The sequence below is a fragment of the Python bivittatus genome, unplaced genomic scaffold, assembly GCF_059951505.1.
Source record: "Python bivittatus isolate LINGU-HERP-01145 unplaced genomic scaffold, Pbiv_v1 ctg000340_np1212, whole genome shotgun sequence".
Classification (NCBI taxonomy): domain Eukaryota; kingdom Metazoa; phylum Chordata; class Lepidosauria; order Squamata; family Pythonidae; genus Python; species Python bivittatus.
Genome location: NW_028277056.1, coordinates 2,181,677 through 2,197,719, shown reverse-complemented (window position 1 = coordinate 2,197,719; position 16,043 = coordinate 2,181,677). Strand labels below are relative to the sequence as shown.

The 16,043-nt window shown below is 45.6% G+C and overlaps 1 protein-coding gene and 1 pseudogene across 2 annotated transcripts in view; both read right to left on the bottom strand.

Annotated features, from left to right (window-relative positions):
- The window catches only part of PDE2A (phosphodiesterase 2A), a 221,221-nt gene that overhangs the window by 81,112 nt on the left and 124,066 nt on the right, over nt 1-16,043 (bottom strand). The gene's annotated exons all lie outside the window — the stretch shown is intronic.
- On the bottom strand, nt 2,410-2,468 carry LOC148216028 (U6 spliceosomal RNA; annotated as a pseudogene).

The following is a 16,043-nucleotide window of genomic DNA, read 5'->3' as shown; positions in this document are numbered from 1 at the left end:
ACCGTTTCCCACACTTCCCGCCCACCTCTCAATCCCGCGGCTAAACCTCTTGCTCTTTGAACAATTGCAGTGGGAACCAAACTGCAGGAAACCCCGGCCGGCCCGTGCCTTGCGGAGAAAAAGGGCAGAGGTTTTGCCAGGGCTTTGGGGAGGTTAAGCTCTTTTAAAAAATACCTTTTGTTTGCACTGAATTTAACCCGAAGCAAGGATGCTTCAAACTGCAGGTAGCAGGTTGTGCTTACAGCTGAATCTCGGTTTGGTTAACCCCCCTGGCCGTTCACAAAATTTAAATGCATTTTGGTGCGCTGGCGGACCCTGATGGAAGCAGAGCTTAGAAGAAAGGGGGCAGGCTGATAGCTCAGGAAGTGGGAGGCTGAGCTTGTGGGAAGGGAGCTGGAAGGCTACGGCTCAGGAGAAGGGGGTGGCAGGAAGCAAAATAGGGCTTGGGGGCGTCACCCCTTGCACCTTGCTCCGAATCTCGGTTGACTGACATGGCTTACCAGTATCGTTCAATCAATCAACCAATCAACCGATCAGTCAATTGATCGAGGTCTCTAGCACCAAGCCAATTCATCCCAGCTTGTTGAAAGAATTGGCAGAAGTGATCTCAGAATCTCTGGTTATAATACAGGTAGTCCTCACTTAACAACCATTCGTTTAGTGACTGTTCAAAGTTACAATGGAGCTGAACAAAGGGACTTACAACCGGTCCTTGCACTTGCAACCATTGCAGCACTTCCACAGTCACGTGATCATGATCCAGGTGCTTGGCAACCAGCTCGCACTTACGACGGTTGTAATGTCCCGGGGTCATGTGATTGCCATTTGCAACCTTCCCAGCTGGCTTTCAGTAAGCAAAATCAATGAGGAACCACATGTTTTGCTTAACAGCCATGGTGATTTGCTTAATGACCACTGCAGAAAAGGTCATAAATTGGGTGCGACTCGCTTAACAACTGCCCTGCTTAACAACAGATGTTCTAGTCCGTATTGTGGTTATTAAGCAAGGACTACCTGTATTTGCAAATTCATGGAGAACTGGAGAAAAACAAATGAAATATAACCCCCATTTTCAGAAGACTGACAGACTGAAAACAAAAGACAGGAGGTTGGGCTGAATTTCCCTGACAACGAATGGTGAAGCAGTGGAAGAGTTTGGCTAGAACTATGGTGGTCTCCCTTCACCGGGATTTTCAGAGGGGAGAATGGATGGCTGTTTGTTGGGGATGCTTTCATGCATTCCTCCACTGGTCAGGAAGTTGGGGTAGGAGATCTCTGAGGTTCCTTTCGACGCTTAGAGCTTGTCACTCTGGGATTCTAGGAGAAGACCAAGACGGAGTTCAGGGATGGTGGTAATCCATAAGGTGGTTTGCTTGGTTTTGGCTGAACTCCACCTACCCACCCCGGTGGATGCTATAAAAGCGGGCACCTTCTTTATGGCCGCTGGTTTTACACCCCTGGGCAATCTTCTTCCTTCCACACTGCCTATGACTTTGCACGACTATACCACAAGGTGGGGCTGAGACCATTACTGGCTCTCAGAGACAGAGCTTGCTGGAGGCACCAGAGCCAAGAGGTCCATCCAAGGCAATTGAGTGAGATGCAGACTCATTATCTCCAAATAATGAAGGGAATAATGTGCAGCGTTGCTGCTGAGTGATTTGATGTTATGGTGCCACAGAAACATGCCTCTGTTTGTTCTGCATCAGGTCGTCCCGATCTTTCAAGGCTCTGATTTGTCGAAATCATCTCAGCCTGACAGAAAATGAGTTCTGTAGTCTCTTCATCAGCACAGCTGTTGCCGAAGAAGCTTTAGAAGAGAATACACGTAGCTCAGGGTTGAACTGAGTGTTCTCTGAGAAGTTGAGGAGCACCAAGGACCCCACAAAGAAGCTTTGCTCATGGCCCATGGGTAAAAGCAAAAATAAAATGGCACTGAATGTCTCTCAGGAAACGGCAAGATGAACATAAGGTGAGGGAGGAGCTGTTTAAGTTTGAAGTGGTAGTTCTGGTCTATGTGCACCAGTCAGACTGCACCTGGAGTAGTGTGTCCAGTTGCGGTGGACACTAAGGAACCAGGAAGAGTGCAGAGGAGGGCCACAAAGATGGTGAGGGGCTTGGAGGCTCCACCCTATGAAGAACAGTGGAAGGAGCTGGGTCCATTTAGCCCAGAGAAGAGAAGGCCAAGGGGAGACAGGGAAGCAGACTTCTGATACGTGAAGTGATGTCACAGAGAAAAGGGTGTGGGTTTATTCTCTATAGCACCAAGGGTAAGACAAGAACCAGAGTTGAAGCTTAGCAGTGAGAGATCCAAACTTGGAACAAGAAGGAATTTCCTGACAGGGAGAAAGATGAAGAAATGGACCAGCCTCCCTCCTGGAGTTGTGAGGGCTCCGTCACTGGAGGCTTCCATGCTAATCTTCTCAGTATCATTCCAATTTTGGTATATGTGCTGCCAAAGTGAGCACCATCACTGGAGGCTTCCAGAGAAAGGTTGGATAATCATTTGTCTGGGATGGTCTGAGGATTCCTGTCCCAGAGAAGGGGTTGGTCCAGAAGACCTCCAGGTCCCTTCCAACTAGATTTTCCCCTTCTGTGCGAAGAACTGGGAGAAAACACTTTGGATTACATGGCCTTGAGGTTAGGGTTGATGGGAGGGTTGAAATCTACAAATCATTCTCCTCCAAGAAAGGCAGCAGGGGCTGGAGAATATATCTGGTACCTTGCACTGGCCATTGCAACCCCAGCCCCAAACTGTGGGTGTCCTGGGGGGGACATGGGGCAAATGATGTCACATGCACCATGATGTCCTTGCACAAGTGACATCATGCACATAGTCACTTGAGCTATGATGTCAAGGTGCACGTGCCATCTTTGTTGTTGTTGTTCAGTCGTTAGGTCGTGTCCGACTCTTTGTGACCCCATGAACTACATCGGGCCAGGCCTTCGTGTCCTTCACTGCCTCCCTGAGTTTGCTCAGTTTCATGCTCATTGCTTCAGTGATGCTATCTAACCATCTCATCCTCTGCCGTCCTCTTCTCCTTTTGCCTTCCATCTTTCCCAGCATCAGGGTCTTCTCCAAAGAGTCCTCTCTTCGCATTAGGTGACCAAAGTATCTGAGCTTCAGCTTCATTATCAATCCTTCCAATGAGCAGTCAGGGTTGATTTCCTTTAAGATTGACTGGTTTGACCTCCTAGCAGGCCATCCTTGTAGCTTGTAAGAGATGCCCCATGCATTCAGAAGAGAAGCCACTGGAAGGGAAGACTAGCATTGAAAGCCTCTGAAATAATTGGCAGGGGTGGGGGAGGAAGTGTTGTGTCAACGCCAGAATCAGCCCGTGTGATTTCTAGAAGTACTTGCAGAGTTCCCAAGTCAGTGAGGCAGAGAGGCTTCAGGGTCTACCTCCAGCACCTGCCTGCAACTCCTTAAACCAAAACCATTTTCTCCCAGAAGGCTGTCCGCTGCAGCTGCTGCGTCATCGAACTGCGCAGCTCAGTGCACTGGTTCAATGAGTTAATTTAACCTAATTGAGTTAGTTAATCTAATTTAAACATCTGCATCCTTCATTTCCATCACTCCAGGCAGGCACTTGTTACCTTCACGTTTGCCTTCGACCGGTCGCTGCATGGGCTCATCTTCGATGTTTATTATTTTAGTATTTTTCCTCGTCCCACCGAAAAAGAGTAGATCGACACCTCCAGTCGGTCCCAAACAGTTCCTTGGCAAGCAGAGGTTAATCCATGAAAACATAGCTGTAGATCATACCATCCTTGGCCCTTCAAAACTCCAGTTACCACGACTAAATTGAGAATGCTTTAGCCCAAGGACGAATGAAATAAAACGAGTCCAGGACACACCGGCTTAGATCAAGAAGTGCCACTGCTCAATATTTATATTACTGCTTCTGTCCCTGTTTAGCTACTGGGTTTTTGGTGAATCTTGCAATAAGATAATAAAGCAACAGCAGACCACTGTGGTCAACTCAGCCACGGGTGGGTGTTTTGTTTCGTTTCTGTGCGTGTGTCTTTGCGCAGTCTTAACTCCTGGCGACTGCCTGGACAACTCCCTGCAGCTTTCTAGGCTGCATAGCACTGCTCCATACCCTTCATCCTAGCACTACCCAACCACAAAAGGCTGTTCACAAATTCTTTTTTTTTTTAAGTGAATATTTTTGGTGCAAAAGTTTGGACGTGGTAGAAATAAAAATGCTTCCAAAAATTTATTGTAGCCATCAGAGTGTCTGTTGATTTTTGCTTCTGGAATGTTTTCCCACTCTTCCTTGCAGAACTCTTCTAGCTCAGAAATGTTCTTGGGACTCCTTGAATGCACTGAATATTGGAGCTCTTCCCACAGATTTTCAGTAATATTTAAATCTGGGAACTGGGAATAGCATTCCAAAATCTTTATTTTTCTTTTCTCTAAGTACTTCATGGCTGGTTTGGAGATTGGTCTTGTTGAAATATCCAACTTCTTTCAGCTGCAATCTCTTCACTGACTGTGGGATATTAGCTTCTAGGATATAGCGATATTTAGTTGAATCCATTCTTCCTGCCACCCACATCATATTTCCTGGGCCATTGGCTGTCACACAACCCCAAAGCTTAACAGAGCCATGCTTAATGGTTAGCAAATGTTTGTTCTTCAAATGCTTTACACTTCTTGCTTCAAATGTATCTGTGCAATTGCAGCTGAACAGTTCAATTTTTGTTTCATCAGTCCAAAGAAAGCACTTTGTTCCAGAACATTTCAGGCTTATCAAAGTTTTGTTTTGCGTAGTTTAGATGATGACTTTTGTGATGAGGTCAGAGAAAAGGCTTCCTTCTGAAAATGCTCCCATGAAGATGATTGTTGTAGAAGCTATCAAGAGCTTCACAGTCCAGCACAATCAAGGAAACAAGAATTACGAAGACTTTTAATAACATGTTTTTAACACAAGGATTAGGGGCAAAGTACAGAATCTTGGAAACTGTGATAGAACTTTCAGTCCTGGGTTATTAATGAGTTGATTAAGGTAGAGTTTCTTTCAATCTTGTCTTCCCAACCTTTTGCAGCTGGGAGTCAGCTGCGACTTATAAGATAAGCTCCCAATAAACTCTTCTCTTAGCATTTGGTTGTTTATGTATTACATTCCTCCTATTATTTTCCCAGCTTCCCCACAATCTCACACAGAAGCAATACTGTACTGTGGACTTCAATCTCAGCTCAAGTTTTCAGCAGGTCCTCACAGATCGGTGGGTCTGTTCTGCAGATATGACTGATTCTTGGGCAGTTCTAGCAGAGGTGATTCTTGGTCTTCTACAGGGGTATCCAGAGGGTATGGTCAAAAAATTCAAGATGGTGACCATGATGGTGCAATCTAAGCTGCACTTGTTTCTTATTGCATCGTACATTAATCAAATTTTTTCGATTTTTTTGACCATACCCTGCAGCCACGCCTGGTCTTCTAGATCTTGCCTTGACTTCATCCGTCCTATGAAACTTCCATTGCTGAACAATGTTTCTCACGGCTGATATTGTGAGCTGAAAACACTGAGAGGGTTTTTAAAAGCCTTTCCCTGGTTTACAAGAATACCTTCCATTTCAAGCGCAAAGGCAGCCCAGAGCTGTTGAAAGCAAAGAGAAGAACAATTACAGCTTGAGTGTGCAGAAGGTCACGGAGCGCGTTCCCCTGTGGAAGTGTCTTCTCCTGTCTCACTGCAGGCCTAATGAGTCAATCACCTTTCTAGCTCTTATTAACTTTTCTGTACAGTATGATTTAAAGAAGAGCACCGAAACAACTGGAACGACGTCCCAACTTTCACACTTGTCAGATTCGCTGTTTTTTAAAAAAATTATTTTGGATCTGTGAAGAGCTGCATATAAAAATAGTCAGCGTGCCTTCCAATTTGCAGAAAGCCGTTGTGTTTAACTTTGTACTGTGTAGACGCTGGGTCAGCCTCTGCTCATTTAGGGATGCAATGAAACACACCATCTGACCATTGGAACATAATTCAGGGGTGCCTGGAGTTTTGTAGGCCACTGTATGCATAACTTGGTTTGATCGCCTTCATAACCTGTCCCTCGAGGTTTCCCACAGTTCTGCTCTCTCTCCACAGCCAGATTTGTCCCAATCTGGTGTCCTCCAGATTTTAACTCCCAGAAACCCAGAGGCAACTGAACATGCCAGCTACGGATTTTGGCAGCTGAAGCCTGGCTGGACGGCAAGAGCTGCTCTCTTTTTGGCTGCGGAAGGTCAGAAAACCACCAACGGCAGCCAAAAGATCATTTTCTGTATCTCTTCGAAAGGTCGTCATCTGGATTTGTACATCCTAAGTCGGTAAGCCTACCTAGATGGTGAAAACTGCATTAAGATCACAGCTACGTTTGCACAGCGCAATTAATCTGGGAAGCGAATTTTCTCGGTTCACTTAACTCACTAAGCGACACAGACCCCGCCAAGATTAACCCTGACCTAATTTAGCGGCTAGCTAGTTAAGTGAGCAGCGTATCACACACACGCAGCCAATCAGTTCCAGGACAGGCAAGTTGGACTCGATAGTTTCCATGTTCTGTAAGATTTCATTGACACGGACGCTGCTGTAGTAATAATAACGGGATCAAAAGCACAGAGAGGATGTGTCGGACCCAGTTCTGCTGCTGCAAGGCATCGTTTTCAAAGTCAGCTGTACTTATTTCAGAAGCTTTATTTAACCTCTTCATTAAATTGACTAATTAACCACGGGGAGGGAGAAGTCCCGTTCTTGGGAGAAGACAAATAGCGGCGTGATCTTTCCTTTTCCTTTTCCTCCCTTCCTCCAGCCAAGCTTGTGTGCAAGGAATCTATCTTCACACAATCAAAAGGTGACATTTGGCAAGAATGATTCCTCTGCTGTCAGATCTCACCTCTGCTGTGGTCTTACATCTGACCAAGAGGCTTTGTAAAATATCACTGGCTGTTATAGCTCCCCTCTGCAGATGAGAACGGGCAAAGGATGGTCGCAAGGAACACGGAGGCAGCGAAGGTGATGGATAGTTTCAGAAACGGACGTTCTCATCTACAAAAATGGAATGGCTCGACAGTTGGCTTGCAAAATATGAAAAATCAAAGAGGTATAACAATTAAGTCGCAGAGCTAGTTAAAACAGTAGCAATGGCCTAAGAATGCGAAGAACCCAAGTTAAAAGTCAGAACAGAAAAGGAAGAAACAGCAGAGCAAAAGCAGCTCGCTTGCCAGCAGAACTTAAGAAATAAAAAGAATCCCACCCAACCTCTAGGGTCAGAGAACCCCTTGCATAAAATGCTGCCTCCATGAAAAATATCTATTTATCTGTATCTATCTATCTATCTATCTACCAATAGAAGCGAATATGCATAGCTCAGGGTTGAACTGTGGAGTCCTTGGGGTTCTCTGAGCTTGGTTCTTTTCTTGCAAACGTTTCATTACTCGGCTTGGTAACATCTTCAGTGCTAAGATGCACAGTCCAAACCCCATCCCATCCTAGCACTGAAGATGTTACCTAGCCGGGTAATGAAACATTTGCAAGCAAACAACCAAGCTTGGAGAACCCCAAGGACTCTATCTATCTATCTATCTATCTATCTATCTATCTATCTATCTATCTATCTATCTATCATCTATCTATCTATCATCTATCTATCTATCTATCTATCTATCTATCTATCTATCTATCTATCTATCTATCTATCTATCTATTGTGCAACACTACCAAAATTGATGGGACAAACACAGGGGTGTCCGCAAGGTATGGTCAAAAAGGTCATGATGGACATAAAAAGCAAGTGGAACTCTGATCACACCATTGTGGCTGCCATCTTGACTTCTTTGACCGCACCTTGCACACACCCCTGCACACAGAAGGCCTGCACCAGCCAATTTGAAACAAGGGAGAAGTTTACATGGAAGGAGATGGCTGTGACTTCTTTCACAGAAAATGAACTGCCCCCAGTTTCTGCATGCTAGAATAAACCCAACCTGGAAACCATCACCCACCACTCAACCAGCCCAGACAAGTTGCACATGGGCAATCTGAGTGACCCGAGGATCCTGGCTCCATCCCAGACTGGACCAAGAGAGAGGTGTTGAGTTGGCAGGAGCAGGAGCAGATTCAAGGTCATTTTCAGCTGTGCAACTCACTGGGTGACTTACGGAGACTCACCCACAGTCTAACCAATATCTAAAACGTTGTCACGTGCAAGAGTTAGGGTTAGGCACCCTCTCGCATTAGCTTTTCAAGACACAATTAAGACTTGGGACTTTGGGGTTGCAAAGGGGGTATCTGGAAGGCAGTATCTGGAGAAGGCTGAATCACAGAATGAAGCTCAGCCAGCCTTTTTACCCCAACCCTAACCCAACAGTTCCTTAAAATCCTTCCCCAAACAGAGTTTCTGCCCAAGGAACTGGCATTGCAACCCCTGGACCTGGTGAGCTGTTCTTGGTTGAAAATCTAGAAATGGAGGTTGGATGTTGAAGCATCGCACCTGTTGGAGAAACTCTAGTGCAGTGTTTCTCAACCTTGGCCACTTGAAGATGGGTGGACTTCAACTCCCAGAATTCCCCAGCCAGCCTTGCTGGCTGGGGAATTCTGGGAGTTGAAGTCCACCCATCTTCAAGTGGCCAAGGTTGAGAAACACTGCTCTAGTGGATCCTGCATCGAGTGTAGAGTAAGTCTTCCAAAGAACTTCCCAAATCTATCATTGTACGATTTTATGACACTATGAATGCCTAGCCAGCACAACACATTTCCATACTGATTTATATTTCCCCGCAGCTTGCAAATTCCGGGACTTGTAATTCTAAAACATCTGGAGATCAGCAGGGTGGGAACAACTGCTCTCACCTAAGACAAACCCCCATGCACACCGCGCTTTCTACACCGGTGCGCCAGCGTGCAAGTCTTCGCAGACAGAGTTAATTAAATGTCTGAACTGGCTAAGAGCCAAGGCCGAGAGCTCTTTAATCATTAGCTGGCACGGCCCAAATACACAATTGTGATTCCTGCTTATTGTGACGACCAGCTGATGGGATGGAGTGGGACATTCACGCAATGCCTCTCCCACGGAGCGAAGGAAGGAAGAGTTGGTGAAGGGAGGCGGATGGAAAAATGGCATCGTTCAAATGCTGTAATGCTAATAGCCTTGCAAGTTGGTTTAATAAATAAATAAATAAATAAATAAATAAATAAGTTAACATCTGTGGAGAAACTGAGGCACAAAAAGAGGGGGGGGTGTTGTTCTGCAGCCTTCCTGCAAATTCATCATGTCGCTCTATTGCTATCCGTATTATTATGCAATTATAATGTCGTTTTTTCTCGCTTCCTTATTTGCAAGTTGCCTAGAGCCACTTATGCAGTGGGATGGGGGGGGGGCGTATAAATTTGATTCATAAAATAAATAATAAATAAATAAAATCATCAGATTTACACACACGGGGAGTTTATACGCCGACATCTTTTCTCTCTTAATTTTGTTACTTTTACGGGTACTGTAGCCTTAAGAAGAAAAGGATCTTCTCATTTGCCTTGTATTTTTGGGGGGGGGGGGGCGTTGAAAAGGACAAGTCTACCTCCACATTTTCCTCCTCCTTGTTCCTCTACTTCTGAATTTCCCTCCCTGCTTTTCCATCGCTCTTCCAATGCAAGCTTGGCCTGGCTGGATCTTTCCCCACCACTGAAGAGGTAAGACTCTCCCGTGGAGCTCAGCGAAGACTGCCCGATACCCAACCACAACCCTACGTTGTTTGAAAGGCTTCCTGCTAGCTTTTGTTAAGTGCCTAGATCTCAATAAGTCCTCTGAATCATGGTGCCCAGCTCTGTTCTTAATCCCTGCTCCTCACTCAGCTTTTCGACCACTGAATCGCATCGGGATGCTCCCTCTGTTTCTATTATTTCCTCTCCTTTGCTTGTATTTTAAAGTTTAGTGATGTCCAAGAAAGGTATAAAAACTAGTAGCAATAGGCAGGAGGGGGCGTGTATGTGTGTAGAGCAGTATTTCTCAACCTTGGGAACTTTAAGATGGGTGGGCTTCAACTCCCAGAATTCCCCAGCCAGCTGGGGAATTCTGGGAGTTGAAGTCCACCCATCTTAAAGTTCCCAAGGTTGAGAAACATTGGTGTAGAGAGAGAGAGGTGCCTGTGTTACACTTCTCCCAACTCTGGAATTTAAAATAAAGTATCATTGCCTTTCACCGTGTCTGCACATGTCCTTAAATCTCCCTTTCTTTCTCTTGAATATGCACAGCCCAAAGTGGGTATGCCGAGATCTTGATGTTTGCTGAGCTTGGTTGATTCCTTTCCGTTGGACTGTAGAAAGAACAAATCATTGATGCGACCCGAAGACTAGATAAAAGCCGGCTGCTTGCTAGAAGCAGGAATAATGAGGCGACGCTTAGATATTTGGGAGGCATCATGTGAAGACAAGAGTCATTGGAAAAGACTCCAGTGCTCGGAAAAATCAAAGGCAATCGGAAAAGCGTTTGACGGGAGACAAGATGTCTCGATCTAATCATTGATGACCCAAACAGGAATGTGCAAGGAGTCCCCGTCAGACGCTCCTGGTGAAACGATGCACATCCCCAAGAATAGGAAGTAACGAAATGACTGAATAATAAGCACAATGAATGGACAGGAATGAAAGATGCAATACGTGACTACTTTCTTCTGGAGTTCTCCTCCAGCTCCAAGAGAGAATCAACTGCAGAAGGAAGAGAATTATTGAGCATAATTCTCAGAGGTTATCCAAACTGTAGGTGGTCCCCAGTTGGGTGGGATGGTCTTCTGCAGTCTGCTGCCCACTGACAGGCTGGATTTCAACGGCCATCATCTCCCACATGGCCTGGTTGAGAAGGATGGGAGTTGAAGATCTCTGAAGGATGGCAAGATGGTGCTTTCGTCCCGTTCCTGGCCGAGAGAATGAGGCTGGAGAACCAACTCAGGCTGTCATAACAGCTATCAGCTGATTGCTAAATGATTGCAACAACTTCAGACCATTCCAGCTGGTTTCTGAGAGACATAATCAGACAGCCAGAATTGAATCTGTGTCAGGAGGGAGTTGGAGGTGAATTGAAATGGAGTATCTTTTTCGAATGAGAGCACAATTGGGTGTTCCCGTAATGGTAGGAGCTCACTATGGTTCAGGGAGCTGCCAGGACCTGACAATTGAGAACATTAGGCTAATCCACACTTCTTCAATCAAGTGCCCTCTGGATGGGTGGGGACTGTGGCTCACAGAATGGCCAATTCTGATTCCCCAACCAACATGGCTGGGTGACTATGGACTTGGGAGCTGAAGTTCAGCCATGACAGAGGAATTCTGGGAGCTGCAGTCCAAACACATCTGCATGGCAGCAGGTTGGGGACAGACTGTCCTTGTCTTTTAGCTTAGTGAATTACTGGAAACTTAAATGCTTCAAAAACCACGCAGCCTCCATTTCCCAAAGCTCAGTCAGGAGACACCAGGAAGCTTCTGTGTTGACTACTTGGCCTTACAGTGCAGAATCTTTTGCTTCCTGATCTTTCTCCTCAGTTTCCAACTTTCACTCCAGACCTCAGGGGACCAACTGAGAAGGCAGTTCAGTTTAGTCTCCATATACTCAGGACTCCTCTTCCACATCTTCCCTTGACAATTGGCCTCAGTGTTGGCCTGTCCAAATTCTACACGCTATGAGAATCCAAGACAGGAGCTTGTGGCTGAGCAATGCCCTGCTGTTTATCTTTTGGAAACCAAGAAGATAAATTCTGCATTCTTCCCCACACAGCACACCAGACCCTTTCAAAAATATAATTCGGGATAGTTGATTTACGAAGGACTAATGACGCTCTTGATCTTGGCTTACTGAAAAGAATTTAATTAAAATGTATGTGTGCGTGCACAGAGGGCCTGTGCCTGTGGGACCTTAATCAGAAATTGTGTTGTGTAGAAACAGATCCCTCCTTGCTTTGCTTTGTCATGGAATTAAGGCAAGAACAAAGCTCTCCCCAATTCCACGTGAGTGTGTATGTGTGTGCACACATGCATGTGAAAGAGAAAAAGAGAGAGTGTGAAATATCCATCATTTTAGTGCTCTGAGTACAGCCAGAGATACAGTTTCAGACTCACATGCATACAATTGTTGGGGTTTTTAAATCTTTGTATGCCGTCCAATGTAATTTCTGTGAGATAGGTGGCCACATAAATTATCTAAATAAATAAATAAATAAATAAGTAAATTTCACAGACATACAGAAACTGTAGAGGGAAAAGGGAATGGCCTTGGGGGACAGAAGGAAGAGCTGCTACCAAGACAATGGTCAGATAAGAGGGGCTTGAGCCCAGGCTGAGGAAATAACCTGAAAAAAACCCTCAGACAAGCCCCTCTCTGGTTCACACAAAGATAAAGGGAGGGAGGGGGAAGCACATTCAGACGTGCAAGATTCTGTGATACCAATAGAAGAGAATATATGTAGCTCAGGGTTGAACTGTGGAGTCCGTGGTGCTCTCTGAGCTTGGTTGTTTTCCTGCAGACGTTTCATTACCCATCTAGGTAACATCATCAGTGCTAGAAGGGAGCGGGGTTTGCTCCTTCCTTATATACAGAAGCTTGCCCTGCCATTGTTGGTGGGGGTCTGGTTTCCTCCTTGGCAGTTCCTAGATTAGGGTTGTTGTTTTCTGCTTGACTGTTTGTCTGGTGTTAATCTTTGTTTATCTGGGTGTTGATTGCTGGCGAGGATGTGTTCTGGTCTTTCTGTTTCTTTTTATTGCCTCTTTTGAATGGTGTGTACATGTTGTCTATCTCCATGTGTCTGTTGATGGCTGATTTGTCTAAATGTCAAACTTCCAGGAATTCCCTGGCATTTTTGGATTTAGCTTGGTCTAAGATGCTGACAGTTTCCCAGTCAAAACTATGGTTAAATCTGTCCGTGTGTTGTGAGATTAAGGAGTTTTCATCGTGTCTTCTGACTGCTAGTTGGTGTTCATGGATGCGCTCTGCCAGCCTTCTGCCTGTCTGTCCTACATAGGGGCTGTGACAGTCCTTACACTGTATGTTGTAGATGACTCCTCTTTTTTCTTCTTGGGCTACTGGGTCTTTTGGTTTGCTTAAGATGTTTTGGAGGGCTTTAGTTGGTTTGGGTGCTACAGAGATGCCATGTGGTTGTAACAGTCTGTTGGTTGTTTCTGAGACATTTCTGATGTACAGCAGTGTTATCCTTTCCATAGCTTGTGTTGGTTGTGCTGTAGTGGGTTGAGGGGCCAGGCACTTTTTGATAAAGTTGCATGGGTGTCCACTTTGTTGGAAGATGTTGTATAGGCACCCTGTTTCCTTTTTCTAGTGTTCTGGGTTGCTGCAGTGCGTTTGTGCTCGTCTGAATAATGTTCTTACACAGCTCCTCTTGTGGGAGGCTGGGTTGTTACTTTGGTAATGGAGCATTTGGTTAGTGTGGGTTGTTCTTCAATAGATTTGCATTTCTAATTTGCTGTCATTTCCTCTGCTGATGAGGATAAAAAGGCTAAGAAGGGAACAAAAAAACCAGAACACATCCCTTCCAGCAGCCAACACCCAGATAAGCAGGGATTAACACCAGACAAACAATCAAGAAGAAAACAATACCCTAAACAAGGGACTACCAAGGAGAAAACACACACACACACCCCAACACTGGCAGGGCAAGCTTCTGTATATAAGGAGGAGCAAACCCCACAATCACCAGCACTGATGATGTTACCTAGACAGGTCATGAAACGTCTGCAAACAAACAACCAGAGAGCCCCAAGGACTCTACAGTTCAACCCTGAGCTACAGAGATTCTCTTCTATTGATTAAGCAGAACTGCAGAGCTTCTTTTAAGTCCTACCAGGGATAAAGGCAGAAGACAGGTTAGACCAGTGTTTTCCAACTTTGGCCACTTTAAGGTGTGTGCACATGCTGGTTGAGGAATTCTGGGAGCTGAAGTCCACACATCTTAAAGTGGCCAAGGTTGGAAAGCCTGGGTTAGGTTGTTCCCAAGCAGGATCTTGAGGCTTTGAAGGAAACCCACCTGTTATTCCAGTCCTGGAGCAACACAGAGCAGTGTCATAATACCAGGTCGCTGCTGCCTGACTGGGAGAACATGCTCACGTTCCCCTGGAAGGGATGGGAGCATGTGCAAGGTGGTGGTCTTAATATTATTATTATCCTGGGGCATTAAGGCTAAAATGCCAGGAGATTAGGAACACAATAGCTCAGGAAAGTGGTAGGGATTTGGCATTGTTAGTCCTGCGCTAGTGGGAAAAGAGGGAGGGAACGCAAGGCGATTAGCAAATGTCAGAAAGAATGATTTCATGTTCTGAAATGGCTAAGCACACATCAAAGCTGCCTGCCAGCTGGGCAGAGAACCACCAGAAGGAATTTAAAGTGCAATGAGACACATACGGACACGCACATGCACACCCAGGCAGCTTCCAGGGTGCCCTCTGTTTTTCTTTCACTGGGTCTCCAGAAGAGGGAAGGAACAAAATCGGACACTTGATGGAAAGGGCTGGCTGATGGTTGACCAGAGACTCTGCTTGGAGTGGCAACTATCCCCAACCTTTCAGTTCAGGGGAGTCCAGGGGAGGGGGATCAAGAGGGTGGGGGGTCTGGAAACCAAGTCCTATGGGAATGGTGAAAGGATCTGGGTACGTTTAGCCTACAGGAGAGAAGACTGAAGCCGTCTTCAAAGAACGGAAGGGCTATCACCTAGAAGAAGGAATGGAAGATATTCCATTGCCCTAAAAGGCTGGACCAGATCCAGTGGGGGAAAACTGCAAGGAAAAAGGTTGTGAAGCGTACGGAGATGACCTTGATGGAAAAATGCAGGAACTGTTGTCTAGGCAAAGGGGGTTGAAAAATTGTTTAAGTCCAGAATGTCCAGATAATGTGAGGAAGTGACTCAGGCAGACGCCACCCGGATTCACTGGAGTACAAAAAGGGAGAGGAGGTCCAGCACATTCAGATTGCAAGATTCTTTTATTGTAGCCAGTCTCAATAAAAGTAGGGTTAGCTTTCCTGTGGGGTTGATTTCCTGGTCTGGCCTACCGAGTGGGACTGATATCAACCCTGCACATCTGATTGTGGTGGACCTCCTCCCCTTCTTATACACCAGTGAATTAGGGAGGTGTCCGAGTGATTTCTGAATGTTATCTGGATGTCCTGGACCTTAAAATGCCTTAGCTCCTTTTGCCTAGGCAATGGAGCCTGCATCTCTCCATCAAGGTCACCTTCCTGACTCTCTACAGAGGTCCAGGCTAGACTTCAGGAGGGACAAGCCATCCACCTGTGGAAGAGGCTGCCACATGGTGGTGAGTTCTCCTTCCCCAGAGGCCTTCATACAGGATCTGGATGGCCACATGACAGAGACGCTCTAGTGGATTGTGCACTGAGCAAAGGGGCTGGATTAAGTGACCTCAGGGGTCATTGAGGTGATTCTATGATCCCTGACTGGAGACCAAAGCAGGACCTTGCTGGATGCAAAGTGCTCATTTTGTTCCCAAGCGTCAATTGTTCCTTTTTCTATTAGGCTCCTATATATTTCTTACTGATTTTTTTTTGCTTTTTCTCTCTTCCTTTTTCAAAAACAAGAATAATTCATAACTTTCTTCCCTCCCCCTCCGGCCCAGGAGGTTCAGCGAGAACAATAAAATTAGAAGATGACAAAATAGCCCATTAGACCTCTAATTCAGTATGTGAAAGGTACAGCAGATCTGTAATTCAATCATATTGACTTAAGAATGGCTGTTAAACTCCTGCCAAGAGAGAGGAAGAGAAAAATGTTCATGTTTCTGACCTGTGGACATTACTGGCAAGATCTGAGGTTGGTAGCCTGCAAGCCCAGGCCACATCTGGCCCATGGAGTTCCTACTTGGTGGCCCTCAGAGCACCTCCTCACCATGAATGCATGGTTTCTCATCATTTTGAGGTGGGATCAATCAATCAATCAATCAATCAAAACCGTAGGGCAGCCCCTAAAATAGATATATCTCAATCAAAAGAGGAAACAAGATCCCTCAAACTCTCCAAACACCCAGCTAGATCAATTTATGGGAGGGGGCCT